General features: G+C 33.3%; 2 protein-coding genes and 17 non-coding genes across 19 annotated transcripts in view; 1 reads left to right on the forward strand and 18 right to left on the reverse strand.

The window, feature by feature from the left end:
* Window positions 1-26679, reverse strand: part of LOC134845887 (protein IWS1 homolog A-like) — a 576794-nt gene that overhangs the window by 517413 nt on the left and 32702 nt on the right. The gene's annotated exons all lie outside the window — the stretch shown is intronic.
* Window positions 1-26679, forward strand: part of LOC134845883 (syndetin-like) — a gene marked incomplete in the record, with an annotated part of 146662 nt that overhangs the window by 75240 nt on the left and 44743 nt on the right.
* Trnat-ugu (transfer RNA threonine (anticodon UGU)) lies at window positions 131-203 on the reverse strand. The gene has a single exon. It is a non-coding gene; the product is annotated as a tRNA-Thr (tRNA).
* Trnat-cgu (transfer RNA threonine (anticodon CGU)) lies at window positions 627-699 on the reverse strand. The gene has a single exon. It is a non-coding gene; the product is annotated as a tRNA-Thr (tRNA).
* Trnat-ugu (transfer RNA threonine (anticodon UGU)) lies at window positions 1120-1192 on the reverse strand. The gene has a single exon. It is a non-coding gene; the product is annotated as a tRNA-Thr (tRNA).
* Window positions 1611-1683, reverse strand: Trnat-ugu (transfer RNA threonine (anticodon UGU)). Its single transcript has one exon. It is a non-coding gene; the product is annotated as a tRNA-Thr (tRNA).
* Window positions 2102-2174, reverse strand: Trnat-ugu (transfer RNA threonine (anticodon UGU)). The gene has a single exon. It is a non-coding gene; the product is annotated as a tRNA-Thr (tRNA).
* Window positions 2598-2670, reverse strand: Trnat-ugu (transfer RNA threonine (anticodon UGU)). The gene has a single exon. It is a non-coding gene; the product is annotated as a tRNA-Thr (tRNA).
* On the reverse strand, window positions 3094-3166 carry Trnat-cgu (transfer RNA threonine (anticodon CGU)). Its single transcript has one exon. It is a non-coding gene; the product is annotated as a tRNA-Thr (tRNA).
* On the reverse strand, window positions 3587-3659 carry Trnat-ugu (transfer RNA threonine (anticodon UGU)). The gene has a single exon. It is a non-coding gene; the product is annotated as a tRNA-Thr (tRNA).
* On the reverse strand, window positions 4576-4648 carry Trnat-ugu (transfer RNA threonine (anticodon UGU)). The gene has a single exon. It is a non-coding gene; the product is annotated as a tRNA-Thr (tRNA).
* Trnat-ugu (transfer RNA threonine (anticodon UGU)) lies at window positions 5562-5634 on the reverse strand. The gene has a single exon. It is a non-coding gene; the product is annotated as a tRNA-Thr (tRNA).
* Window positions 6053-6125, reverse strand: Trnat-ugu (transfer RNA threonine (anticodon UGU)). Its single transcript has one exon. It is a non-coding gene; the product is annotated as a tRNA-Thr (tRNA).
* On the reverse strand, window positions 13004-13076 carry Trnar-acg (transfer RNA arginine (anticodon ACG)). The gene has a single exon. It is a non-coding gene; the product is annotated as a tRNA-Arg (tRNA).
* On the reverse strand, window positions 13630-13702 carry Trnar-acg (transfer RNA arginine (anticodon ACG)). The gene has a single exon. It is a non-coding gene; the product is annotated as a tRNA-Arg (tRNA).
* On the reverse strand, window positions 15539-15611 carry Trnar-acg (transfer RNA arginine (anticodon ACG)). Its single transcript has one exon. It is a non-coding gene; the product is annotated as a tRNA-Arg (tRNA).
* Window positions 17504-17576, reverse strand: Trnar-acg (transfer RNA arginine (anticodon ACG)). Its single transcript has one exon. It is a non-coding gene; the product is annotated as a tRNA-Arg (tRNA).
* Window positions 21158-21230, reverse strand: Trnar-acg (transfer RNA arginine (anticodon ACG)). Its single transcript has one exon. It is a non-coding gene; the product is annotated as a tRNA-Arg (tRNA).
* On the reverse strand, window positions 21920-21992 carry Trnar-acg (transfer RNA arginine (anticodon ACG)). Its single transcript has one exon. It is a non-coding gene; the product is annotated as a tRNA-Arg (tRNA).

The raw sequence follows: 26679 nt of genomic DNA on the forward strand, positions 1-26679 counted from the left end.
GCCCTAAAACACTTGCGAAGTAGATGTCTCTGAAAAGGCTGACTTTAGTTTGTTAATTAGTAGAAGTGAAGTTTAAAAGTGTCCTCGACATGCGGTGTTTCTGCAAGTTTATAGGCTCTGTAAGTCTTTCAGGCTTCAGACGGATTCGAACCATCGATCTCCTGTTTACAAGACAGGCGCATTAACCACTATGCTACAAAGCCTTGACAAGATTCTCTTGAGAAGATTGTGAGTTTTTTTTATGTAACCATCTTTAGCATTTTCTATTTTTAAGTTTCATTAAGCTATCATTTTGCTGATTAGAGATACATTGTTTCTGTTTTGTTGCTTTTATTCTCGATTTTTTGTGAGAAATCTTGCCTCTGCTGACCTGATATTTATTGTGTTTCAATAGGTCGCTCAATTCGGCAAAATTCGCTTGTACATTGCATCTCTTCGTTTATTTAGAGATTTTTATCGGCTTTTTCACAGCGATCTCCAGTGGTAAAGACCTGCCTTAAATCTTTTGCGAAGTACATGGCTCTGAAAAGACTTCGACATCAGTTTTATAACTAGAAGAAGTGACGTGTAAAAGTGTATTCGACATGTAGTTGTTTAGCAAGTTTATAGGCTCTATAAGATGACTCAGGCTTTGGACGGATTCGAACAAGCGATCTCCTGTTTACGAGACAGGCGCATTAACCACTATGCTACAAAGCCTTGGAAATATGGTCTTGAGAAGAATATGAGTATTTTTTTATTAAACATCTTTAGCGTTTTGTTATTTAAATTTTCATTGAGTTATCTTTTTGTGAAATAGAGTTAGTTTGTTTCTGTTTTTTTTATTTTATTCTCGATTTTTGTGGGAAATCTTGCCTCCGCTGACCTGATGTTTATTGTGTATCTGTAGGTCGCTCAATTTGGCCAAAGTAGCGCGTAAGCATTGTATCTCGCTGTTTATTTAGAGGTTTTTATCGGCTTTTTAAAGCGATCTCCCTTCGTAAAGATCCGCCCTAAAACACTTGCGAAGTAGATGGCTTTGAAAACGCTGTCTATAGTTTGTTAATTAGTAGAAGTGAAGTTTAAAAGTCTCCTCGACTTGCGGTGTTTCTGCAAGTTTATAGGCTCTGAAAATCTTTCAGTCTTCAGACGGATTCGAACCGTCGATCTCCTGTTTACAAGACAGGCGCATTAACCACTGTGCTACAAAGCCTTGAGCAGGTTCTCTTGAGAAGAATGTGAGTTTTTTTTGTAACCATCTGTAGCGTTTTCTAATTTTAATTTTCATTAAGTTATCATTTTGCGGATTAGAGATACACTGTTTCTGTTTTGTTGCTTTTGTTCTCGTTTTGTGTTGGAAACCTTGCCTCTGCTGACCTGATATTCATTTTGTGTCAGTAGGTCGCTCAATTCGGCATAAGTCGCGAGGAAGCATTGAATCTCGTGGTTTTTTTACAGGTTTTTACCGGCTTTTTTAAAGCGTCTCCTGTCGTAAAGATCTGCCCTAAAACACTTGCGAAGTAGATGTCTCTGAAAAGGCTGACTTTAGTTTGTTAATTAGTAGTAGTGAAGTTTAAAAGTGTCCTCGACATGCGGTGTTTCTGCAAGTTTTTAGGCTCTGTAAGTCTTTCAGGCTTCAGACGGATTCGAACCATCGATCTCCTGTTTACAAGACAGGCGCATTAACCACTGTGCTACAAAGCCTTGAGAAGGTTCTCTTGAGAAGAATGTGAGTTTTTTTTGTAACCATCTGTAGCGTTTTCTAATTTTAATTTTCATTAAGTTATCATTTTGCGGATTAGAGATACACTGTTTCTGTTTTGTTGCTTTTGTTCTCGTTTTTTGTTGGAAACCTTGCCTCTGCTGACCTGATATTCATTTTGTGTCAGTAGGTCGCTCAATTCGGCATAAGTTGCGAGGAAGCATTGAATCTCGTGGTTTTTTTACAGGTTTTTACCGGCTTTTTTAAAGCGTCTCCTGTCGTAAAGATCTGCTCTAAAACACTTGCGAAGTAGATGGCTCTGAAAACGCTGACTATAGTTTGTTAATTAGTAGAATTGAAGTTTAAAAGTCTCCTCGACTTGCGGTGTTTCTGCAAGTTTATAGGCTCTGAAAATCTTTCAGGCTTCAGACGGATTCGAACCATCGACCTCCTGTTTACAAGACAGGCGCATTAACCACTATGCTACAAAGCATTGAGAAGGTTCTCTTGAGAAGAATGTGAGTTTGATTTTTTTGTAACCATCTGTAGCGTTTTCTAATTTTAAGTTTCATTAAGTTATCTTTTTGCGGATTAGAGATACATTGTTTCTGTTTTGTTGCTTTTATTCTCGTTTTTTGTGGGAAATCTTGCCTCTGCTGACCTGATATTCATTTTGTGTCAGTAGATCGCTCAATTCGGCATAAGTAGCGAGAAAGCATTGAATCTCGTGGTTTTTTTACAGGTTTTTACCGGCTTTTTTAAAGCAATCTCCCGTCGTAAAGATCTGCCCTAAAACACTTGCGAAGTAGATGTCTCTGAAAAGGCTGACTTTAGTTTGTTAATTAGTAGAAGTGAAGTTTAAAAGTGTCCTCGACATGCGGTGTTTCTGCAAGTTTATAGGCTCTGTAAGTCTTTCAGGCTTCAGACGGATTCGAACCATCGATCTCCTGTTTACAAGACAGGCGCATTAACCACTATGCTACAAAGCCTTGACAAGATTCTCTTGAGAAGATTGTGAGTTTTTTTTATGTAACCATCTTTAGCATTTTCTATTTTTAAGTTTCATTAAGCTATCATTTTGCTGATTAGAGATACATTGTTTCTGTTTTGTTGCTTTTATTCTCGATTTTTTGTGAGAAATCTTGCCTCTGCTGACCTGATATTTATTGTGTTTCAATAGGTCGCTCAATTCGGCAAAATTCGCTTGTACATTGCATCTCTTCGTTTATTTAGAGATTTTTATCGGCTTTTTCACAGCGATCTCCAGTGGTAAAAACCTGCCTTAAATCTTTTGCAAATTAGATGGCTCTGAAAAGACTCGGACATCAGTTTTATAACTAGAAGAAGTGACGTGTAAAAGTGTATTCGACATGTAGTTGTTTAGCAAGTTTATAGGCTCTATAAGATGACTCAGGCTTTGGACGGATTCGAACAAGCGATCTCCTGTTTACGAGACAGGCGCATTAACCACTATGCTACAAAGCCTTGGAAATATGGTCTTGAGAAGAATATGAGTATTTTTTTATTAAACATCTTTAGCGTTTTGTTATTTAAATTTTCATTGAGTTATCTTTTTGTGAAATAGAGTTAGTTTGTTTCTGTTTTTTTTATTTTATTCTCGATTTTTGTGGGAAATCTTGCCTCCGCTGACCTGATGTTTATTGTGTATCTGTAGGTCGCTCAATTTGGCCAAAGTAGCGCGTAAGCATTGTATCTCGCTGTTTATTTAGAGGTTTTTATCGGCTTTTTAAAGCGATCTCCCTTCGTAAAGATCCGCCCTAAAACACTTGCGAAGTAGATGGCTTTGAAAACGCTGTCTATAGTTTGTTAATTAGTAGAAGTGAAGTTTAAAAGTCTCCTCGACTTGCGGTGTTTCTGCAAGTTTATAGGCTCTGAAAATCTTTCAGTCTTCAGACGGATTCGAACCGTCGATCTCCTGTTTACAAGACAGGCGCATTAACCACTGTGCTACAAAGCCTTGAGCAGGTTCTCTTAAGAAGAATGTGAGTTTGTTTTTTTTGTAACCATCTGTAGCGTTTTCTAATTTTAATTTTCATTAAGTTATCATTTTGCGGATTAGAGATACATTGTTTCTGTTTTGTTGCTTTTATTCTCGTTTATTGTGGGAAACCTTGCCTCTGCTGACCTGATGTTCATTTTGTGTCAGTAGGTCGCTCAATTCGGCATAAGTCGCGAGGAAGCATTGAATCTCGTGGTTTTTTTACAGGTTTTTACCGGCTTTTTTAAAGCGTCTCCTCGTAAAGATCTGCTCTAAAACACTTGCGAAGTAGATGGCTCTGAAAACGCTGACTATAGTTTGTTAATTAGTAGAAGTGAAGATTAAAAGTCTCCTCGACTTGCGGTGTTTCTGCAAGTTTATAGGCTCTGAAAATCTTTCAGGCTTCAGACGGATTCGCATCATCGATCTCCTGTTTACAAGACAGGCGCATTAACCACTATGCTACAAAGCATTGAGAAGGTTCTCTTGAGAAGAATTTGAGTTTGTTTTTTTTTGTAACCATCTGTAGCGTTTTCTAATTTTAAGTTTCGTTAAGTTATCTTTTTGCGGATTAGAGATACATTGTTTCTGTTTTGTTGCTTTTATTCTCGTTTTTTGTGGGAAATTTTGCCTCTGCTGACCTGATATTCATTTTGTGTCAGTAGGTCGCTCAATTCGGCATAAGTCGCGAGAAAGCATTGAATCTCGTGGTTTTTTTACAGGTTTTTACCGGCTTTTTTAAAGCGTCTCCTGTCGTAAAGATCTGCTCTAAAACACTTGCGAAGTAGATGTCTCTGAAAAGGCTGACCTTAGTTTGTTAATTAGTAGAAGTGAAGTTTAAAAGTGTCCTCGACATGTGGTGTTTCTGCAAGTTTATAGGCTCTGTAAGTCTTTCAGGCTTCAGACGGTTTCGAACCATCGATCTCCTGTTTACAAGACAGGCGCATTAACCACTGTGCTACAAAGCCTTGAGAAGGTTCTCTTGAGAAGAATGTGATTTTTTTTTGTAACCATCTGTAGCGTTTTCTAATTTTAATTTTCATCAAGTTATCATTTTGCGGATTAGAGATACATTGTTTCTGTTTTGTTGCTTTTGTTCTCGTTTTTTGTTGGAAACCTTGCCTCTGCTGACCTGATATTCATTTTGTGTCAGTAGGTCGCTCAATTCGGCATAAGTCGCGAGGAAGCATTGAATCTCGTGGTTTTTTTTACAGGTTTTTACCGGCTTTTTTAAAGCGTCTCCTGTCGTAAAGATCTGCTCTAAAACACTTGCGAAGTAGATGGCTCTGAAAACGCTGAATATAGTTTGTTAATTAGTAGAAGTGAAGATTAAAAGTCTCCTCGACTTGCGGTGTTTCTGCAAGTTTATAGGCTCTGAAAATCTTTCAGGCTTCAGACGAATTCGAATCATCGATCTCCTGTTAACAAGACAGGCGCATTAACCACTATGCTACAAAGCATTGAGAAGGTTCTCTTGAGAAGAATTTGAGTTTGTTTTTTTTGTAACCATCTGTAGCGTTTTCTAATTTTAAGTTTCGTTAAGTTTCTTTTTGAGGATTAGAGATACATTGTTTCTGTTTTGTTGCTTTTATTCTCGTTTTTTGTGGGAAATCTTGCCTCTGCTGACCTGATATTCATTTTGTGCCAGTAGGTCGCTCAATTCGGCATAAGTCGCGAGAAAGCATTGAATCTCGTGGTTTTTTTACAGGTTTTTACCGGCTTTTTTAAAGCGTCTCCTGTCGTAAAGATCTGCCCTAAAACACTTGCGAAGTAGATGTCTCTGAAAAGGCTGACTTTAGTTTGTTAATTAGTAGTAGTGAAGTTTAAAAGTCTCCTCGACATGCGGTGTTTCTGCAAGTTTTTAGGCTCTGTAAGTCTTTCAGGCTTCAGACGGATTCGAACCATCGATCTCCTGTTTACAAGACAGGCGCATTAACCACTGTGCTACAAAGCCTTGAGAAGGTTATCTTGAGAAGAATGTGAGTTTTTTTTGTAACCATCTGTAGCGTTTTCTAATTTTAATTTTCATTAAGTTATCATTTTGCGGATTAGAGATACACTGTTTCTGTTTTGTTGCTTTTGTTCTCGTTTTTTGTTGGAAACCTTGCCTCTGCTGACCTGATATTCATTTTGTGTCAGTAGGTCGCTCAATTCGGCATAAGTCGCGAGGAAGCATTGAATCTCGTGGTTTTTTTACAGGTTTTTACCGGCTTTTTTAAAGCGTCTCCTGTCGTAAAGATCTGCTCTAAAACACTTGCGAAGTAGATGGCTCTGAAAACGCTGACTATAGTTTGTTAATTAGTAGAATTGAAGTTTAAAAGTCTCCTCGACTTGCGGTGTTTCTGCAAGTTTATAGGCTCTGAAAATCTTTCAGGCTTCAGACGGATTCGAACCATCGACCTCCTGTTTACAAGACAGGCGCATTAACCACTATGCTACAAAGCATTGAGAAGGTTCTCTTGAGAAGAATGTGAGTTTGATTTTTTTGTAACCATCTGTAGCGTTTTCTAATTTTAAGTTTCATTAAGTTATCTTTTTGCGGATTAGAGATACATTGTTTCTGTTTTGTTGCTTTTATTCTCGTTTTTTGTGGGAAATCTTGCCTCTGCTGACCTGATATTCATTTTGTGTCAGTAGGTTGCTCAATTCGGCATAAGTCGCGAGAAAGCATTGAATCTCGTGGTTTTTTTACAGGTTTTTACCGGCTTTTTTAAAGCGTCTCCTGTCGTAAAGATCTGCCCTAAAACACTTGCGAAGTAGATGGCTCTGAAAAGGCTGACCTCAGTTTGTTAATTAGTAGAAGTGAAGTTTAAAAGTGTCCTCGACATGCGGTGTTTCTGCAAGTTTATAGGCTCTAAAAGATTTTTCGGTGTTTGGACGGAATTGAACATTCACTCTCCTGTTTAGAAGACAGGCGCATTAACCACTATGCTACAAAGCCTTGACAAGATTCTCTTGAGGAGAATGTGATTCTGTTTTTATGTAACCATCTGTAGCGTTTTCTAACTTTAAGTTTCGTTAAGTTTCATTTTGTGGATTAGAGATACTTTGTTTCTGTTTTGTTGCTTTTATTTTCGAGTTTTTGTGAGAAATCTTGCCTCCGCTGACCTGATATTTTTTGTGCGTCAGTAGGCCGCTCACTTCGTAAAAGTCGCTTGTACATTGCACCTCGTCGTTTATTTAGAGATTTTTTCGGCTTTTTCACAGACTCATGAGGGTAAGTGTTGGTTTTTGATTGAGGCAACACTTTGTTCAATAACTGTTTGTCAAAAAGTGCGATGCTTCTTCTCTTCTGTTTTTCTGTAGGTTCCTATTTTTTTAAGGTTTGTTTTATTCGATAGTAAGTTTTCACAGTTTCTAGATTTTTCAAAATGCTTCTTTGAGCTTAACTCTTTCTCGCGGCAACGAAATTCTGTTCGAATTGACTTTTTTGGTTTCATTATTTGTGAAACTTAGCAAATTGTTGTCGCAAGCAGTTTGAATTTTTTCGGAGTTTTTATCGATGTTGAAAAATTAATTTTTTATCCAAAACGTCCTGTTGAAATTTTTGAAAACTATCACTCGTGTTATTTGTTTGAGATGCTTCCAATTCTTTTATCACTTTTCATTGCATGTCTTAAATTGTTTTTTAAATGATAATTAGTTTTGAACTTCTGCTCACTAGAGTAGAATTGTGTAGTGGAGCATATTTAGCTTAAATTCATCCTTTTCATCCATACTAGCAAGCCCGTCTCCGTTAATCAATTGACTCGTAAAAAATTAATTGTTGTTCTGATCAAGCTATCCAAGTAACGAAACTTTGAAATATTTTAAAAAAACTTCATGCAGCAAATTAGATGGCGAAATCTAATTTTTTTATATGGAAGCAATTCAAATTATGAAACATTGAAATATTTCAATGTGTTATAGAGTCTTTCTTTTTCATGCGTAATTGTTCCTAATAAAACTAAAAATGAAAGCCTACAAATGAGAAGAATTTCCTTTCTAAGTAACATCAGCTTTTTTATATTGTTTGTCGTGACTTTATGTCTATTTTTTCTTAAGTGCTGACTCGAAATAAAACATTGGCCGGTGATATCAATTGAAGACACTGTTAAGTTCTTCTGAATGTCTATTAATTTGCTTTATATAACTTTTGTTCTGAATCACTTTTTTAAATTAATGTAGTTGTATAGTAAAATTCTGTTCTGGAGCTCAACAGTTAAAAATGTCTGGGCTGTTCTTCCTTAAGCACTTTTTTCAAAATAATGGTAGATGATAATAAGTATTCACAATTTCTAAGTTTTTCAATATGCTTTTTTTGTTTTTGTTGTTTGTGAAACTACGCCAATTGTTGTCGCAAGCAATTTTGGGTGTTTTTTTGGAGTTTTTGTTGATGCTGAAAAAATAATTTCTATCAAAAACGTTGTTGAAATTTTCGGAAACGTTCTGTTGAAAAAGTGTCAATTTTTGATTGACGGAACTTTTTTTGTTAAATAACTGTTTGTCAAAAGGTGCGACGCTTCTTGTCTTTTGTTTCTAACAGGTTCATTTTCTATCGAGGTTTGTTTTAATTGAAAAGATCCTCAAGCAAATTCTATGGAGTCTTTCTCTATTTTAAGCGTAATTATTAACATCAAACTTAAAAATGAAAGCCTCCCAATGAGAAGAAACTCAATTCTAAGTAAAAACATTCTAATTATAGTGTTTGTCGTGAATTAATGCCTTGATCCTCTACCTTCTTTTTCACTTGTCGTAAAGTGTTGATTCAAAAATAAAACAATGGGCGGTGTTATCAACTGAAGAGGCAATCAAGTTCTGCTTAATAGTTTATAGTTTGCTTTAAAAAACTTTCGTTTGAATCAATTTTTGAATTGTTGTAGTTGTATAGTAAAACTTTGTTCTACAGCTCACTCAAATAAATGTGTGTGGGCTGTTTTTCTTTAAGCGCTATTTTCTAAGTAATACTGGATGATCGTAAGTATTCACATTTCTTCTTTATGTATTCTTATCATTTTTCATTGCACCTCATAAAATAATTTCTAAATGATAAATAGTTCTGAATTTTTTCACACTAAAGTAGAATCGTGTAGTGGAGCAATTTTAGCTTAAAATCATCCTTTTCTTTCATATTTGAACTGTTTTGTAAGTACTTTTGTATAGTAAAAAGTAATCGAGTCTGGCTGGATTCGAACCTGCAATCTCCTGAGTTGTAGTCAAACGCGTTATGGTTGCGCCACAGACCCATGATGTTAAGTGTTAGTTTTGTTTGGTGCGACATTTTGTTCAATAGCTGTTTGTCAAAAAGGGCTACCCTTCTTGTCTTATGTTTTAAATAGGTTCATGATTTATTAAGGTTTGTTTTAATTGATAGTATTTTCATATCTTTTTAAAAATCTTGAAGTTGTGTTGTAAAACTCTGCCCTAAACCTGATTTAATTAAAAGTGTATGGTCGTTCTACGAAGCATTTTTCTCAAAGTAATGCTGAATGATCATAAGTCTTCACAAATTCCAGGTTTATTTACATGCTTGTTCGAGCTTAACTATTTCGCAAAAGTTACTCACGACAACAAAATTCTTTTCGAATTGATTTGTTTTTTGGTTTCATTGTTTGTGAAACTTTGCAAATTGTTGTTGCAAGCAGTTTTGGGTTTATCTTTGAAGTTTTTTTTGATGTTGAAAAAATAATTCTTATCGAAAACAATCTGTTGAATTTTTGGAAAACTTTCACTCGTGTAATTTGTTCGAGATGGCTTTCAATTCTTTGATCATTTTTCATTGCACTTCATAAAATGGTTTCTAATTGATAATTAGTTTTGATCTTTTTCACACTTAAGTAGAATTGTGTAGTGGAACAAATTTAGCCTAAAATCATCCTATTCATTCATCTTCAAACTGTTTTATTTGTATTTTCTGATAGTAAAATCCATGCTGGCAGGTGTCGAATCTGTAATCACCTGATTCGATGGTTCGTTGTTAGACGCGTTATCAGTTGCGCTACAGAACCATGATGGTCTCTGTCGGTTTTCGATTGAATCAAAGTTTTGTTCAATAAATGTTTGTCGTAAAGTGCAACGCTTCTCCCTCTTATGTTTTTTAGTTGTTTCATTTTTTTGAGGTTTGTTTTATTTGATAGTATTTTCGAAAAGGTTGTATTGATCTTTTTTATGCGTAATTGTTCACATTAAACTTAAAAATGAATGCCTCCCAATGAAAAGAAACTCAATTCTAAGTAAAAACTTCTCAAATATGTTGTTTGTCGTGTCTTAATGCCTTCGTCCATTAACTTCTTTTTCATTTTTCTCTAAAGCGCTGTTTCAAAAATAAAACAATGGGCAGTGTTATCAAATGAAGAGGCTATCAAAGTCTTCCTAATGGCTTGTAATTTGCTTTACATAACTTTCGTTTTGAATCACTTTTTTTTGTATTGTAGTTGTATAGTTATACTCTGTTCTAGAGCTCTACAAATGAAAGTGTATGGGCCATTCTTCCTTAAGCTTTATTTCCAAAATAAAATTGGATGAAAATAAGTATTCACAATTTCTAGATTTTTTCACATGCTTCTTTGAGCTTAACTATTTCGCAAAAGTTTCTCACGGCAACAAAATTCTTTTCGAATTGATTTGTTTCTTGGTTTCATTGTTTGTGAGGCTTCGCAAATTGTTGTCGCAAGCAGTTTTGGATTTTTCTTCGAAGTTTTTGTTGATGCTGAAAAAGTAATTTTTATCGAAAACAATCTGTTGAATTTTTGGAAAACTTTCACTCGTGTAATTTGTTCGAGATGGCTTTCAATTCTTTGATCATTTTTCATTGCACTTCATAAAATGGTTTCTAATTGATAATTAGTTTTGATCTTTTTCACACTTAAGTAGAATTGTGTAGTGGAACAAATTTAGCCTAAAATCATCCTATTCATTCATCTTCAAACTGTTTTATTTGTATTTTCTGATAGTAAAATCCATGCTGGCAGGTGTCGAATCTGTAATCACCTGATTCGATGGTTCGTTGTTAGACGCGTTATCAGTTGCGCTACAGAACCATGATGGTCTCTGTCGGTTTTCGATTGAATCAAAGTTTTGTTCAATAAATGTTTGTCGTAAAGTGCAACGCTTCTCCCTCTTATGTTTTTTAGTTGTTTCATTTTTTTGAGGTTTGTTTTATTTGATAGTATTTTCGAAAAGGTTGTATTGATCTTTTTTATGCGTAATTGTTCACATTAAACTTAAAAATGAATGCCTCCCAATGAAAAGAAACTCAATTCTAAGTAAAAACTTCTCAAATATGTTGTTTGTCGTGTCTTAATGCCTTCGTCCATTAACTTCTTTTTCATTTTTCTCTAAAGCGCTGTTTCAAAAATAAAACAATGGGCAGTGTTATCAAATGAAGAGGCTATCAAAGTCTTCCTAATGGCTTGTAATTTGCTTTACATAACTTTCGTTTTGAATCACTTTTTTTTGTATTGTAGTTGTATAGTTATACTCTGTTCTAGAGCTCTACAAATGAAAGTGTATGGGCCATTCTTCCTTAAGCTTTATTTCCAAAATAAAATTGGATGAAAATAAGTATTCACAATTTCTAGATTTTTAAAATGCTTCTTTGAGCTTAACTCTTTTTGCAAAAGTTTCTCACGGCAACAAAATTCTTTTCGAATTGATTTTTTTTTGGTTTTATTGCTTGTGAAACTTAAGAAATTGTTGTCGCAAGCGGTTTTGGGTTATTCTTCAGAATTTTTGTTGGTGTTGAAAAATCGATTTTTACCGAAAACTATCTGTTGAATTTTTTTGAAAACATTGACGCGTGTAATTTGTTTGAGATGGCTTTCAATTTTCTTATCATTTTTCTCTACACCTCATAAAATGGTTTCTAAATATTAAATAGTTTTGAGCTTTTTCACTCTAAAGTAGAATCGTGTAGTGGATCATCTTTAGCTTAAAATCATACTTTTCAATCATATTTAAAATCTGTTTGGTAAGTACTTTTGTATAGTAAAAAGTAATTTTGCTTAAGAGTTTGGCAGGCTTCGAACCTGCAATCTTCTGATTCGTAGTCTGATGCGTTATCTGGTGCGCCACAGATCCACGAGGGTTATTCTTATGTTCAATAGCTGTTTGTCAAAAAGTGCGACAATTCTTGTCTTATGTTTTAAGTAGGTTCATGAATTGAAAGGTTTGTTTTATTTGATAGTATTTGCATATCACTTTTTAAAATCTTGAAGTTGTATAGTAAAACTGCTCTAGAGCATTCAATTAAAATTGTATGGGCCGTTCTTCTTTAAGCAATATACTCAAATTAATGCTGGATGATAACAAGTATTCACAATTTCTAGGATTTTTAACATGCTTCTTCGAGCTAAACAACTTAGCAAAAGTTTCTCACGGTAAAAAATATTTGCGTTGTGATTTTTTGTTGGTTTCGTTGTTTGTGAAATTACGCCAATTGTTTTTGCAAGCAATTTGAGATTTTCCTTCGGTGTTTTTGTTGATGCTGAAAAAGTAATTTTTATCGAAAGTGTTCTGTTGAACGTTTTCAACACTTTCAATCGTGTAATCTATTTGAGATGGCTTCCAGTTCTTTGGTTACTTTTCATAAGTTTCTTTTGTTAAGTCAAAAATTGGTTTTTAAATGATAATTATTTTAGAAGTTTTTCACACTACGTCATTCATATTTATACTGTTCTAAGTGCTTTTTGGATTATAATTACTAATCGAGTCTGGCAGGGTTTGAAGCTGCATTCTCCTGATTTGTTGTCAGACGCGTTATCCGTTGCGCCACAGACCCATGAGGTTAAGTGTTAGTTTTGTTTGGTGCGACATTTTGTTCAATAGCTGTTTGTCAAAAAGGGCTACCCTTCTTGTCTTATGTTTTAAATAGGTCCATGATTTATTAAGGTTTGTTTTAATTGATAGTATTTTCATATCTTTTTTAAAATCTTGAATTTGTGTTGTAAAACTCTGCTCTAGTGCTGATTTAATTAAAAGTGTATGGGCCGTTCTTCCTTAAGCACTATACTCAAATTATTGCTGGATGATGATAAGTATTCACAATGTCTAGTTGTATAGTAAAACTCTGTTCTACAGGTAGTTTAAATAAAAGTGTATGGGCTGTTCTTCTTTAAGCGCTTTTTTTCAAAGTAATACTGGATGATAGTAAGTATTCACATTTCTTCTTAATGTATTCTTATCATTTTTCATAGCACCTCATAAAATAATTTCTAAATGATAAATAGTTCTGAACTTTTTCACACTAAAGTAGAATCGTGTAGTGGAGCACTTTTAGCTTAAAATCATCCTTTTCATTGATATTTAAACTATTTTGTAAGTACTTTTGTATAGAAAAAAGTATTCGAGTCTGGCAGGATTCGAACCTGCAATCTCCTGATTCGTAGTCAGACGCGTTATCCGTTGCGCCACAGACCCATGAGGTTTAGTGTTAGTTTTGTTTGGTGCGACATTTTGTTCAATAGCTGTTTGTCAAAAAGGGCTACCCTCTTGTCTTATGTTTTAAATTTATTAAGGTTTGTTTTAATTGATAGTATTTTCATATCTTTTTTAAAATCCTGAATTTGTGTTGTAAAACTCTGCTCTAGTGCTGATTTAATTAAAAGTGTATGGGCCGTTCTTCCTTAAGCACTATACTCAAATTATTGCTGGATGATGATAAGTATTCACAATGTCTAGTTGTATAGTAAAACTCTGTTCTACAGGTAGTTTAAATAAAAGTGTATGGGCTGTTCTTCTTTAAGCGCTTTTTTTCAAAGTAATACTGGATGATAGTAAGTATTCACATTTCTTCTTAATGTGTTCTTATCATTTTTCATTGCACCTCATAAAATAATTTCTAAATGATAAATAGTTCTGAACTTTTTCACACTAAAGTAGAATCGTGTAGTGGAGCACTTTTAGCTTAAAATCATCCTTTTCATTGATATTTAAACTGTTTTGTAAGTACTTTTGTATAGAAAAAAGTATTCGAGTCTGGCAGGATTCGAACCTGCAATCTCCTGATTCGTAGTCAGACGCGTTATCCGTTGCGCCACAGACCCATGAGGTCAAGTGTTAGTTTTGTTTGGTGCGATATTTTGTTCAATAGCTGTTTGTCAAAAAGGGCTACCCTCTTGTCTTATGTTTTAAATAGGTTCATGATTTATTAAGGTTTGTTTTAATTGATAGTATTTTCATATCTTTTTTAAAATCTTGAATTTGTGTTGTAAAACTCTGCTCTAGTGCTGATTTAATTAAAAGTGTATGGGCCGTTCTTCCTTAAGCATTATACTCAAATTTTTGCTGGATGATGATAAGTATTCACAATGTCTAGTTGTATAGTAAAACTCTGTTCTACAGGTAGTTTAAATAAAAGTGTATGGGCTGTTCTTCTTTAAGCGCTTTTTTTTCAAAGTAATACTGGATGATAGTAAGTATTCACATTTCTTCTTAATGTATTCTTATCATTTTTCATTGCACCTCATAAAATAATTTCTAAATGATAAATAGTTCTGAACTTTTTCACACTAAAGTAGAATCGTGTAGTGGAGCACTTTTAGCTTAAAATCATCCTTTTCATTCATATTTAAACTGTTTTGTAAGTACTTTTGTATACTAAAAAGTAATCGAGTCTGGCTGGAATCGAACCTGCAATCTCCTGATTTGTAGTCAAAGGCGTTATCCGTTGCGCGACAGACTAATGAGGCTAAGAGTTAGTTTTTGATTGAGTCGATATTTGGTTCAATAACTGTTTGTAAAAAATTGCTACGCTTCTTGTCTTATATTTTAAGTAGGTTCATGATTTATTAAGGTTTTTCTTAATTGATAGTATTTTCATATCTTTTTAAAATCTTGAAGTTGTGTTGTAACACTCTGCTCTAGTGCTGATTTAATTAAAAGTGTATGGGCCGTTCTTCCTTAAGCACTATACTCAAATTATTGCTGGATGATGATAAGTATTCACAATGTCTAGTTGTATAGTAAAACTCTGTTCTACAGGTAGTTTAAATAAAAGTGTATGGGCTGTTCTTCTTTAAGCGCTTTTTTTCAAAGTAATACTGGATGATAGTAAGTATTCACATTTCTTCTTAATGTGTTCTTATCATTTTTCATTGCACCTCATAAAATAATTTCTAAATGATAAATAGTTCTGAACTTTTTCACACTAAAGTAGAATCGTGTAGTGGAGCACTTTTAGCTTAAAATCATCCTTTTCATTCATATTTAAACTGTTTTGTAAGTACTTTTGTATACTAAAAAGTAATCGAGTCTGGCTGGAATCGAACCTGCAATCTCCTGATTTGTAGTCAAAGGCGTTATCCGTTGCGCGACAGACTAATGAGGCTAAGAGTTAGTTTTTGATTGAGTCGATATTTGGTTCAATAACTGTTTGTAAAAAATTGCTACGCTTCTTGTCTTATATTTTAAGTAGGTTCATGATTTATTAAGGTTTTTCTTAATTGATAGTATTTTCATATCTTTTTAAAATCTTGAAGTTGTGTTGTAAAACTCTGCTCTAGTGCTGATTTAATTAAAAGTGTATGGGCCGTTCTTCCTTAAGCACTATACTCAAATTATTGCTGGATGATGATAAGTATTCACAATGTCTAGTTGTATAGTAAAACTCTGTTCTACAGGTAGTTTAAATAAAAGTGTATGGGCTGTTCTTCTTTAAGCGCTTTTTTTCAAAGTAATACTGGATGATAGTAAGTATTCACATTTCTTCTTAATGTGTTCTTATCATTTTTCATTGCACCTCATAAAATAATTTCTAAATGATAAATAGTTCTGAACTTTTTCACACTAAAGTAGAATCGTGTAGCACTTTTAGCTTAAAATCATCCTTTTCATTGATATTTAAACTGTTTTGTAAGTACTTTTGTATAGAAAAAAGTATTCGAGTCTGGCAGGATTCGAACCTGCAATCTCCTGATTCGTAGTCAGACGCGTTATCCGTTGCGCCACAGACCCATGAGGTCAAGTGTTAGTTTTGTTTGGTGCGATATTTTGTTCAATAGCTGTTTGTCAAAAAGGGCTACCCTCTTGTCTTATGTTTTAAATAGGTTCATGATTTATTAAGGTTTGTTTTAATTGATAGTATTTTCATATCTTTTTTAAAATCTTGAATTTGTGTTGTAAAACTCTGCTCTAGTGCTGATTTAATTAAAAGTGTATGGGCCGTTCTTCCTTAAGCATTATACTCAAATTTTTGCTGGATGATGATAAGTATTCACAATGTCTAGTTGTATAGTAAAACTCTGTTCTACAGGTAGTTTAAATAAAAGTGTATGGGCTGTTCTTCTTTAAGCGCTTTTTTTTTCAAAGTAATACTGGATGATAGTAAGTATTCACATTTCTTCTTTATGTATTCTTATCATTTTTCATTGCACCTCATAAAATAATTTCTAAATGATAAATAGTTCTGAACTTTTTCACACTAAAGTAGAATCGTGTAGTGGAGCACTTTTAGCTTAAAATCATCCTTTTCATTCATATTTAAACTGTTTTGTAAGTACTTTTGTATACTAAAAAGTAATCGAGTCTGGCTGGAATCGAACCTGCAATCTCCTGATTTGTAGTCAAAGGCGTTATCCGTTGCGCGACAGACTAATGAGGCTAAGAGTTAGTTTTTGATTGAGTCGATATTTGGTTCAATAACTGTTTGTAAAAAATTGCTACGCTTCTTGTCTTATGTTTTAAGTAGGTTCATGATTTATTAAGGTTTTTCTTAATTGATAGTATTTTCATATCTTTTTAAAATCTTGAAGTTGTGTTGTAAAACTGTGCCCTAGTGCTCATTTAAATAAAAGTGTATGAGTTTTTCTTCGGAGTTTTTGTTGATGTTGAAAAATTATTTTTTACCGAAAACTATCTGTTGAATTTTTTTGAAAACTTTCTATCGTGTAATTTGTTCGAGATGGCTTTCAATTCCTTAATCATTTTTCATTGCACCTCATAAAATGGTTTCTAATTGATAAATATTTTTGAACTTTTTCACACTAAAGTAGAATCGTGTAGTGGAGCACTTTTAGCTTAAAGTCATCCTTTTCATTCATAATTAAACTGTTTTGTAAGTACTTTTGTATAGTAAAAAGTAATCGAGTCTGGCAGGATTCGACCCTGCAATCTCCTGGTATGTTGTCAGACGCGTTATCCGTTGCCCCACAGACCAATGAGGCTAAGTGTTATTTTTTTTATTGAAGCGATATTTTGTTCAATAACTGTTTGTAAAAAATTGCTACGCTTCTTGTCTTATGTTTTAGGTAGGTTCATGATTTATTAAGGTTTTTCCTAATTGATAGTATATTCATTTCTTTTTTAAAATCTTGAAGTTGTGTTGTAAAACTGTGCCCTAGTGCTCATTTAAATAAAAGTGTATGGACCGTTCTTTTTTAAGCACTTTTCTCGAAGTAATGGTGGATGAAAATAAGTATTCACAATTTCTAAATTTTTTCACATTCTCCTTTGAGCTTAACTATTTCGCAAAAGTTTCTCCTGGCAAGAAAATTCTTTTCGAATTGATTTGTTTTTTGGTTTCATTGTCTGTGAGACTTCGCAAATTGTTGTAGCAAGCAGTTTTGGGTTTTTCTTTGAAGTTTCTGTTGATGTTGAAAAAGTAATTCTTATCGGAAACAATCTGTTGAATTTTTTGAAAACCTTCACTCGTGTAATTTATTTGAGATGGTTTCCGATTCTTTTATTACTTTTCATTGCACCTCATAAAATGGTTTCTAATTGATAAATACTTTTGAACTTTTTCACACTAAATCAGAATCGTGTAGTGGAGCACTTATAGTTTAAAATGATCCTTTTCATTGATATTTAAACTGTTTTGTAATTACTTTTGTATAGAAAAAAGTATTCGAGTCTGGCAGGATTTGAACCTGCAATCTCCTGATTCGTAGTCAGACGCGTTATCCGTTGCGCCACAGACCAATGAGGCTAAGTGTTACTTTTAGTTTGAAGCGATATTTTGTTCAATAACTGTTTGTCAAAACGTGCTACGCTTCTTGTCTTATGTTTTAAGTAGGTTCATGATTTTTTAAGGTTTGTTTTAATTGATAGTATTTTCTTACCTTTTGTAAAATTTTGAAGTTGTGTTGTAAAACTCTGCTCTAGTGCTCGTTTAATTAAAAGTGTATGGGCCGTTCTTCCTCAAGCACTTTTCTCAAAGTAATGCTGGATGATAATAAGTATTCACAATTTTCAGGTTTATTTACATGCTTCTTCGAGCTAAACTATCTAGCAAAAGTTTCTCACGTAAAGAAAATATTTTCGAATTTTTATTTTTTGTTTTCGTTGTTTTTGAAACTTCTCCAATTGTTGTCACAAGCACTTTCGAGTTTTTCTTCGGAAATTATGTTGATGCTGAAAAATAAATTTCTATCGAAATTGTTCTGTTGAATATTTGAAAACTTTCACTCGTGTAATTTGTCCGAGATGGCTTTCAATTCTTTGATCATTTTTCCTTGCACCTCATAAAATGGTTTGTAATTGATAAATACTTTTGAGCTTTTTCACACTAAAATAGAATCGTGTAGTGGTGCACTTCTAGCTTAAAATCATCTTTTTCCTTCATATTTAAACCGTTTTGTAAATACTTTTGTATTGTACAGAGTAATCGAGTCTGGCAGGATTCGAACCTGCATTCTCCTGATTCGTAGTCTAACGCGTTATCCGTTGCGCCACAGACGCATGAGGTTAAGTGTTAGTTTTGTTTGGTGCGACATTTTGTTCAATAGCTGTTTGTCAAAAAGGGCTACCCTTCTTGTCTTATGTTTTAAATAGGTTCATGATTTATTAAGATTTGTTTTAATTGATAGTATTCATATCTTTTTTAAAATCTTGAAGTTGTGTTGTAAAACTGCTCTAGAGCATTCAATTTAAATTAAATGGGCCGTTCTTCTTTAAGCAACATACTCAAATTAATGCTGGATGATAACAAGTATTCACAATTTCTAGGATTTTTAACATGCTTCTTCGAGCTAAACAACTTAGCAAAAGTTTCTCACGGTAAAAAATATTTGCGTTTTGATTTTTTGTTGGTTTCGTTGTTTGTGAAATTACGCCAATTGTTTTTGCAAGCAATTTGAGATTTTCCTTCGGTGTTTTTGTTGATGCTGAAAAATAAATTTCTATCGAAATTGTTCTGTTGAATATTTGAAAACTTTCACTCGTGTAATTTGTTCGAAATGGCTTTCAATTCTTTGATCATTTTTCATTGCATCTCATAAAATGGTTTCTAATTGATAAACACTTCTGAACTTTTTCACACTAAAGTAGAATCGTGTAGTGGAGCACTTTTAGCTTAAAATTATCCTTTTCATTCATACTCACACTCTTTTGTAAATAATAAAATGTAATTGAGTCTGGCAGGATTCGAACCTGCAATCTCTCGATTCGTATTCAGACGCGTTATCCGTTGCGCCACAGACCCATGAAGGTAAGTGTTAAATTTTGTTTGAGACGACATTTTTTTCAATAATTGTTTGTCAAAAAGGGCCACCCTTCTTGTCTTATGTTTTAAATAGGTTCATGATTTATTAAGGTTTGTTTTAATTGATAGTATTTTCATATCTTTTTTAAAATCTTGAATTTTTGTTGTAAAACTCTGCTCTAGTGCTGATTTATTTAAAAGTGTCTGGGCCGTTCTTCCTTAAGCACTATACTCAAATTATTGCTGGATGATGATAAGTATTCACAATGTCTAGTTGTATAGTAAAACTCTGTTCTACAGGTAGTTTAAATGAAAGTGTATGGGCTGTTCTTCTTTAAGTGCTTTTTTTCAAAGTAATACTGGATGATAGTAAGCATTCACATTTCTTCTTAATGTATTCTTATCATTTTTCATTGCACCTCATAAAATAATTTCTAAATGATAAATAGTTCTGAACTTTTTCACTTTAAAGTAGAATCGTGTAGTGGAGCACTTTTAGCTTAAAATCATCCTTTTCATTCATATTTAAACTGTTTTGTAAGTACTTTTGTATAGTAAAAAGTAATCGAGTCTGGCAGGATTCGAACCTGCAATCTCCTGATTTGTTGTCAGACGCGTTATCCGTTGCTCCACAGACTCATGAGGCGAAGTGTTAGTTTTTGATAGAAGCAATATTTTGTTCAATAACTGTTTGTAAAGAATTGCTACGCTTCTTGTCTTATGTTTTAAGTAGGTTCATGATTTTTTAAGGTTTTCCCTAATTGATAGTCTTTTCATATCTTTTTTAAAATCTTGAAGTTGTGTTGTAAAACTGTGCCCTAGTGCTCATTTAACTAAAAGTGTATGGACCGTTCTTTTTTAAGCACTTTTTCAAAGTAATAGTGGATGAAAATAAGTATTCACAATTTCTAAATTTTTTCACATTCTCCTTTGAGCTTAACTATTTCGCAAAAGTTTCTCCTGGCAAGAAAATTCTTTTCGAATTGATTTGTTTTTTGGTTTCATTGTTTGTGAGACTTCGCAAATTGTTGTCGCTAGCAGTTTTCGGTTTTTCTTTGAAGTTTTTGTTGATGTTGAAAAAGTAATTCTTATCGGAAACAATCTCTTGACTTTTTTGAAAACTTTCACTCGTGTAATTTATTTGAGATGGTTTCCGATTCTTTTATTACTTTTCATTGCACCTCATAAAATGGTTTCTAATTGATAAATACTTTTGAACTTTTTCACACTAAAGTAGAATCGTGTAGTGGAGCACTTTTAGTTTAAAATCATCCTTTCCATTGATATTTAAACTGTTTTGTAAGTACTTTTGTATAGAAAAAAGTATTCGAGTCTGGCAGGATTCGAACCTGCAATCTCCTGATTCGTAGTCAGACGCGTTATCCGTTGCGCCACAGAAAGTGTTAGTTTTGTTTGGTGCGACATTTTGTTCAATAGCTGTTTGTCAAAAAGGGCTACCCTTCTTGTCTTATGTTTTAAATAGGTTCATGATTTATTAAGGTTTGTTTTAATTGATAGTATTTTCATATCTTTTTTGAAATCTTGAAGTTGTGTTGTAAAACTCTGCTCTAGTGCTGATTTAATTAAAAGTGTATGGACCGTTCTTTTTTAAGCACTTTTCTCAAAGTAATAGTGGATGAAAATAAGTATTCACAATTTCTAAATTTTTTCACATTCTCCTTTGAGCTTAACTATTTCGCAAAAGTTTCTCCTGGCAAGAAAATTCTTTTCGAATTGATTTGTTTTTTGGTTTCATTGTTTGTGAGACTTCGCAAATTGTTGTCGCAAGCAGTTTTTCTGTTTTTCTTTGAAGTTTTTGTTGATGTTGAAAAAGTAATTCTTATCGGAAACAATCTCCTGACTTTTTTGAAAACTTTCACTCGTGTAATTTATTTGAGATGGTTTCCGATTCTTTTATTACTTTTCATTGCACCTCATAAAATGGTTTCTAATTGATAAATACTTTTGAACTTTTTCACACTAAAGTAGAATCGTGTAGTGGAGCACTTTTAGTTTAAAATCATCCTTTCCATTGATATTTAAACTGTTTTGTAAGTACTTTTGTATAGAAAAAAGTATTCGAGTCTGGCAGGATTCGAACCTGCAATCTCCTGATTCGTAGTCAGACGCGTTATCCGTTGCGCCACAGACCCATGAGGTTAAGTGTTAGTTTTGTTTGGTGCGACATTTTGTTCAATAGCTGTTTGTCAAAAAGGGCTACCCTTCTTGTCTTATGTTTTGAATAGGTTCATGATTTATTAAGGTTTGTTTTAATTGATAGTATTTTCATATCTTTTTTGAAATCTTGAAGTTGTGTTGTAAAACTCTGCTCTAGTGCTGATTTAATTAAAAGTGTATGGACCGTTCTTTTTTAAGCACTTTTCTCAAAGTAATAGTGGATGAAAATAAGTATTCACAATTTCTAAATTTTTTCACATTCTCCTTTGAGCTTAACTATTTCGCAAAAGTTTCTCCTGGCAAGAAAATTCTTTTCGAATTGATTTGTTTTTTGGTTTCATTGTTTGTGAGACTTCGCAAATTGTTGTCGCAAGCAGTTTTCGGTTTTTCTTTGAAGTTTTTGTTGATGTTGAAAAAGTAATTCTTATCGGAAACAATCTCTTGACTTTTTTGAAAACTTTCACTCGTGTAATTTATTTGAGATGGTTTCCGATTCTTTTATTACTTTTCATTGCACCTCATAAAATGGTTTCTAATTGATAAATACTTTTGAACTTTTTCACACTAAAGTAGAATCGTGTAGTGGAGCACTTTTAGTTTAAAATCATCCTTTCCATTGATATTTAAACTGTTTTGTAAGTACTTTTGTATAGAAAAAAGTATTCGAGTCTGGCAGGATTCGAACCTGCAATCTCCTGATTCGTAGTCAGACGCGTTATCCGTTGCGCCACAGACCCATGATGTTAAGTGTTAGTTTTGTTTGGTGCGACATTTTGTTCAATAGCTGTTTGTCAAAAAGGGCTACCCTTCTTGTCTTATGTTTTAAATAGGTTCATGATTTATTAAGGTTTGTTTTAATTGATAGTATTTTCATATCTTTTTTGAAATCTTGAAGTTGTGTTGTAAAACTCTGCTCTAGTGCTGATTTAATTAAAAGTGTATGGGCCGTTCTTCCTTAAGCACTATACTCAAATTATTGCTGGATGATGATAAGTATTCACAATGTCTAGTTGTATAGTAAAACTCTGTTCTACAGGTAGTTTAAATAAAAGTGTATGGGCTGTTCTTCTTTAAGCGCTTTTTTCAAAGTAATACTGGATGGTAGTAAGTATTCACATTTCTTCTTAATGTAATCTTATCATTTTTCATTGCACCTCATAAAATAATTTCTAAATGATAAATAGTTCTGAATTTTTTCACACTAAAGTAGAATCGTGTAGTGGAGCAATTTTAGCTTAAAATCATCCTTTTCTTTCATATTTGAACTGTTTTGTAAGTACTTTTGTATAGTAAAAAGTAATCGAGTCTGGCTGGATTCGAACCTGCAATCTCCTGAGTTGTAGTCAAACGCGTTATCCGTTGCCCCACAGACCAATGAGGCTTTGTGTTAGTTTTTGATTGAAGCGATATTTTGTTCAATAACTGTTTGTAAAAAATTGCTACGCTTCTTGTCTTATGTTTTAAGTAGGTTCATGATTTATTAAGGTTTTTCTTAATTGATAGTATATTCATATCTTTTTTAAAATCATGAAGTTGTGTTGTAAAACTGTGCCCTAGTGCTCATTTAAATAAAACTGTATGGACCGTTCTCCCTTAAGCACTTTACTCAAAGTAATGCTGGATGAAATTAAGTATACACAATTTCTACATTTTTTTGACATGCTCCTTTGAGCTTAACTATTTCGCAAAAGTTTCTCACGGCAACAAAATTCTTTTCGAATTGATTTGTTTCTTGGTTTCATTGTTTGTGAGGCTTCGCAAATTGTTGTCGCAAGCAGTTTTGGGTTTTTCTCTGAAGTTTTGTTGATGTTGAAAAAGTAATTCTTATCGGAAACAATCGGTTGAATTTTTTGAAAACTTTCCCTCGTGTAATTTGTTCGAGATGGCTTTCAATTCCTTAATCATTTTTCATTGCACCTGATAAAATGGTTTCTAATTGATAAATATTTTTGAACTTTTTCTTACTAAAGTAGAACCGTGTAGTGGAGCACTTTTAGCTTAAAATCATCCTTTTCAGTGATATTTAAACTGTTTTGTAAGTACTTTTGTGTAGTTAAAAGTCATCGAGTCTGGCAGGATTCGAACCTGCAATCTCCTGATTCGTAGTCAGACGCGTTATGGTTGCGCCACAGACACATAAGGCTAAGTGTTAGTTTTAGTTTGAAGCGTTATTTTGTTCAATAACTGTTTGTCTAAAAGTGCTACGCTTCTTGTCTTATGTTTTAAGTAGGTTCATGATTTATTAAGGTTTGTTTTAATTGATAGTATTTTCATACCTTTTGTAAAATCTTGAAGTTGTGTTGTAAAACTGTGCCCTAGTGCTCATTTAAATAAAACTGTATGGACCGTTCTCCCTTAAGCACTTTACTCAAAGTAATGCTGGATGAAATTAAGTATACACAATTTCTACATTTTTTTGACATGCTCCTTTGAGCTTAACTATTTCGCAAAAGTTTCTCACGGCAACAAAATTCTTTTCGAATTGATTTGTTTCTTGGTTTCATTGTTTGTGAGGCTTCGCAAATTGTTGTCGCAAGCAGTTTTGGGTTTTTCTCTGAAGTTTTGTTGATGTTGAAAAAGTAATTCTTATCGGAAACAATCGGTTGAATTTTTTGAAAACTTTCCCTCGTGTAATTTGTTCGAGATGGCTTTCAATTCCTTAATCATTTTTCATTGCACCTGATAAAATGGTTTCTAATTGATAAATATTTTTGAACTTTTTCTTACTAAAGTAGAACCGTGTAGTGGAGCACTTTTAGCTTAAAATCATCCTTTTCAGTGATATTTAAACTGTTTTGTAAGTACTTTTGTGTAGTTAAAAGTCATCGAGTCTGGCAGGATTCGAACCTGCAATCTCCTGATTCGTAGTCAGACGCGTTATGGTTGCGCCACAGACACATAAGGCTAAGTGTTAGTTTTAGTTTGAAGCGTTATTTTGTTCAATAACTGTTTGTCTAAAAGTGCTACGCTTCTTGTCTTATGTTTTAAGTAGGTTCATGATTTATTAAGGTTTGTTTTAATTGATAGTATTTTCATACCTTTTGTAAAATCTTGAAGTTGTGTTGTAAAACTCTGCTCTAGTGCTCGTTTAATTAAAAGTGTATGGGCCGTTCTTCCTCAAGAACTTTTCTCAAAGTAATGCTGGATGATAATAAGTATTCACAATTTCCAGCTTTATTTACATGCTTCTTCGAGCTAAACTATCTAGCAAAAGTTTCTCACGGTAAGAAAATATTTTCGAATTGAATTTTTTTTGTTTTCGTTGTTTTTGAAACTTCTCCAATTGTTGTCGCAAGCACTTTTGAGTTTTTCTCCGGAGTTTTTGTTGCTGCTGAGAAATAAATTTCTATCGAAATTGTTCTGTTGAATATTTGAAAACTTTCACTCGTGTAATTTGTTCGAGATGGCTTTCAATTCTTTGATCATTTTTCCTTGCACCTCATAAAATGGTTTGTAATTGATAAATACTTTTGAGCTTTTTCACACTAAAGTAGAATCGTGTAGTGGAGCACATCTAGCTTAAAATCATCTTTTTCCTTCATATTTAAACCGTTTTGTAAGTACTTTTGTAAAGTACAAAGTAATCGAGGCTGGCAGGATTCGAACCTGCATTCTCCTGATTCGTAATAATTCTACTGTCCTTAAATGTCTCGGTGATTTTTTTTTCTCTCAAGTTCTTCTCAGAAAACCAGTCAAAACCCCAAAATTTCAAGCGCTTTTCTCTTCCAACTGAAAAAAGTTGGTTGTTCAAATTTGCCAATTGTCGATTAAAGAGCTGGTTTTTGGGACTGGCAATAACAATTAGGTTTAAAGAGTTGTTGAAATTCATCGTCTTAAAAATTATGCAATTTTTTCAATGAGGAAAAACTCTTTTTCCAGAAATTGTTTTACAGGACAAACTTATATATTTCGGCAGTTTCGCTTTTGATTTGTACTTTTTGAAGTTCACTTCAAGCTTTTTTGGCAAAAGTGAAAGCAACATCAAAAACAAGCTAGTTGACTGTTGGTCAAAATGGATTTTAACGTAAAAGGAACTAGTACAATGGGGGTGTTATCAATTGAAGATGCTCTCAAGTTCTTCTTAATGGCTTCCAGTTTGCTTTACATAACTTTTGTTTTGAATCACTTTTTCAAAGTATTGTAGTTGGTTATTAAAACCCTGTTATAGAGCTCAACAGTTAAAAATGTATGGGCTGTTCTTCCTTAAGCATTTTTTTCACAATTTCTAGGTTTTTTAACATGCTTTTTTGAGCTTAACTATTTCGGAAAAAGGCCTCACGGCGAAATACAATTTCGAAATATTTTTTTTGGTTTTTTAAAAACTATGCCAATTGTCGTCGGAAACAATTTTGGGTTTTTCTTCGGAGTTTTTGTTGACGCTGAAAAGTTGGTTTTTATCGAAAACGTTCTGTTGAAATTTTTACACATTTTTTTTTGTGTATTTTGTTTGAGATGGCTTTCAATTATTTAATCAGTTTCAATTGCACCTCATAAATTGGTTTGATCATAATTAGTTTTGAACTTTTTCACACCAGAATCGTGTAGTGGAGCATATTTAGCTTAAAATCTTCATTTTCTTTCATATTTAGAAGTTTTGGAAGTACTTTGTTAAGTAAAGAGCAATCGCGTCTGGCAGAATTCGAAACTGCAAACTTCTGATTCGTTGTCAGACTTGTTATTCGTTGCGCAACAGACCCATGAGGTTAAGTGTTAGTTTTTGATTGAGGCAACATTTTGTTAATAACTATGTGAAAAGTTGCTACGCTTTTTGTCTAGTTTCAAGTAGATTCATGATTTATTAAGGTTTGTTTTATTTGATAGTATTTTTATATCACTTTTCATAATATTGAAGTTGTAGAGCGAAATTCTGCTCTAGAGCTCATTTAATTAGAAGTGTATGGTCCGTTCTTACTTAAGCACTATTCTCAAACTAATGCTGGATGATAAAAAGTATTCACAATTTTTAGGTTTTTAACATGCTTTTTCGAGCTAAACTAAAAGTTTCTCACGGTAGAAAATATTTTCGAAGTGATTTTTTTGGTTTCGTTGTTTGTGAAATTACGCCACTTGTTATCGCCAGCAGTTTTGGAATTTTCTTCGAAGTTTTTGTTGATGCTGAAAAAGTATTTTTTTAATCGAAAACGTTCTGTTGAAGTTTTTGAACACTTTCCCTCGTGTAATTTGTTTGAGATGGCTTCCAGTTCTTTAATCACTTTTCCTTGCACGTCAAAAATTGGTTTTGAAATGATTATTAGTCTCGAATTTTTGCATAGTAAAGTAGAATCGTGGCGTGGAGCATCTTTAGCTTAAAATCATCCTATATATTCATCTTTTAACTGTTTTATATCTCTTTTTGAATAATCAAAAGTAATAGAGGCTGGCAGCTGTCGAATCTGCAATCTGCTGATTCGTAGTTAGACGCGT

This window comes from Symsagittifera roscoffensis, chromosome 1 (assembly GCF_963678635.1).
Source record: "Symsagittifera roscoffensis chromosome 1, txSymRosc1.1, whole genome shotgun sequence".
Lineage (NCBI taxonomy): Eukaryota > Metazoa > Xenacoelomorpha > Acoela > Convolutidae > Symsagittifera > Symsagittifera roscoffensis.